Here is a 2,500-nt window from a genome sequence, read left to right on the forward strand (position 1 = left end):
CAACTAGGCAACCTCCTTTGAAGAAGATTATCAAATTGCCAGATCAATATCAACAATAATTCCGGAAGATTAGTGAAATTGCCAAATAATCCCAAAGACAAAGAAGTCCACTGGTATTATAAGGGAAGATGTTCGACGGCGACGTCCATTTCATTTGAATTGCGAATTCTGTTTTCTTGTTTTCTTTTTAACTTTCTCGTCATTATTCCAGTTTGATTAACTTTTATTTCTTTTTTAACAAAATTTTGTTTTGGATAACTGTAGAATGATGGAGGACCTTGACCTGCAAAATTTTCAAAACGCAGTATCTAAAACGGAAGTCGATCGAGTTCTCAGGCGGATCCAGGGACACCCCGGAGTAGTTGCCCTTATGCTGACAAATCGAGAGGGACTCGCACTTCGATCAAATTTGGACATCACTACCACCAAGAACTACGCGACGCAATATGGGAACCTTATTGAAATGGCCAAATCGGCGGTACGAGAATTGGACCCCCAAAATGAGCTCCTGTTCATAAGGGTCCGTAACAGAGAGGACGAGATCATGATCGCACCAACAGAGGAACTCATTCTAATTGTGGTCCAACACTTGGAAGTTCCGTGAGAACAGAGCATGCGTCGATCAACTTTGAAGGGGCATTGTCATGCTATTTCGTCAAACTTCAAAACACTAAAATACGTCTTTGCATCAATCAAGACCAAAACATGATGGTGTAGTTTTGTTGCCATAACAACTGAAGTGAACTGCATGCAGCTATCCTTTGTTATTTGCATCGATGGATGGAGAGAATGGAACTGGATTGAAACTTTTTTTTTTCAAGTTTAGAGATGGTCTCCGCCGAAAGTCGCCAAAAATTGAATATGAATAGCTCTTTGTGCAATAAATATATCTCATATCTTGTCAGTGGGTTGTCAGGAATGTTGTACGTGTGAGCTAAAGTACTGATTTAGATATTTACCCAGTTAGTGATCTAAAAACAGGAAATTTAGCATGACAGTGCTCCTTTAAACAAATCCTAAAAAAACTCGGTCTCGGATCGATACCTTTGTGTATATTTAAGTTATAATATATCAATTACATCCACCTTATTTCAGCAGGATGGTAATTAACTGAAGCAGTTGCTTATGGGGTCGTGCATCTGAAACTAAACTACAATTACAAATAATAAATAAATTACAGTAAAATAGAAATGACTAAAAATTTCCTTAAAACTATCTGAAAAACTTACAGGCAAAGACCATTAAAAGTATATAAAATCGTCGTCGCTGAAGTCGACAGTTGAGCCGGATGTCACTTTGAAGTGAAAATCTCTTACTTCGTCCAGAATCTACAGTCCAAGGATCAGCGTGGGGTATATCAGAGCACAAGCACGATCTCTTCCTCAAATGAAAGATTATCCTTCATTGTCAATTTGCTCCAAATGAAGTATTATCCTCCATTTAGATTACTCTGTCCCGCGGTTTATGGTAGCAGATAAAAAGAAAACACAATAAAAGTAGTCCCTGGACAAGATTTTAACCCGGAGCACCCCCTTTAAGTCTAAGTTTGGTAACCGATATTTTTCACTGGGTAAGCTTCCTTCTTAGCGGGTGTTGATACACGATTACAGCGGCATTTGCAGATGAAAAAAATATTAAAATTATAAAAAAAAAAGATAGCCTCGCAGTTAGTGATGTGGTGGTCGAGTGGTTAAGTAAAGGGATTAGTACTGAAACATTCCCAGGTTTGAGTCCCGCGAGTCCAGACAATGAGGTTCTGCTTAAAAAGAAGTAAGTTCATTTCCAAAGATCGCTATCAAGCTTTCTGTGTCCAAAATGAACGATGATGCTTCATTTAGAGCAAATTGACAATTAAGAATAATCCTTCAATTGAGGGAGAGACTAGGTTGATGAGATTGTTTGAGTGTAATTGTATCACAGAGAATAGCTCCCCTGTAACTAATAAACTGTTCTAAATGGCGAGATTGAGACCTTGGGACAATATTGTCTGATCCTCTTAATGAGTACTGGATATTTCTCTTAGTAAAAATGTTGTCGCTTAGTCATCTTAGTTGTACAGTTAATCTATCGTTGTAAGCATTTATACACCAGCTAAACAATTTGGTCTTCAAGTACTGGTTCCAGATCTCACGTGGTCAAAACTTGTACTCGTACTTGTTCTCCTGCTCGGAGTGAGTAAAGTTCTGTATTGGTTGGAGGACTGGCTGTGACGGCAAACATTTTAGTAAATGTATCGGATTTTAGCAGAAACCCATAAGGGTTGAAAGGTGTAACGGCCCCTTGTGTGCTGGGAAACAAGCTTCTGAATATTCAATTTGCTAAGTACCATATTTGGAAGAACAAGAGCGAGGGGTTTCCAAATATGGTACTTAGCACTGAAACATTCAACCAATATTCGGAAGCTGTGAACGCGCGTTACACGTTTCAACCCTTATGGGTTTCTGATTTTAGCCAACACTGATATTACACTCAATATCTTTTTTTCTGGTTTCTCTTTTCC

General features: G+C 38.5%; 1 long non-coding RNA gene across 1 annotated transcript in view; it reads left to right on the plus strand.

Annotated features, from left to right (window-relative positions):
- LOC138049392 (uncharacterized) overlaps positions 1-1,262 on the plus strand; it is a 6,548-nt gene extending 5,286 nt beyond the window's left edge. Inside the window, exon 2 of the long non-coding RNA XR_011132379.1 lies at positions 265-1,262. This is a non-coding gene — a long non-coding RNA (uncharacterized lncRNA). The remainder of the gene's footprint in view (positions 1-264) is intronic.
- The last annotated feature ends 1,238 nt before the right edge of the window (positions 1,263-2,500 follow it).

This window comes from Montipora capricornis, chromosome 5 (assembly GCF_036669925.1).
Source record: "Montipora capricornis isolate CH-2021 chromosome 5, ASM3666992v2, whole genome shotgun sequence".
NCBI classification, from domain to species: Eukaryota; Metazoa; Cnidaria; class Anthozoa; order Scleractinia; family Acroporidae; genus Montipora; species Montipora capricornis.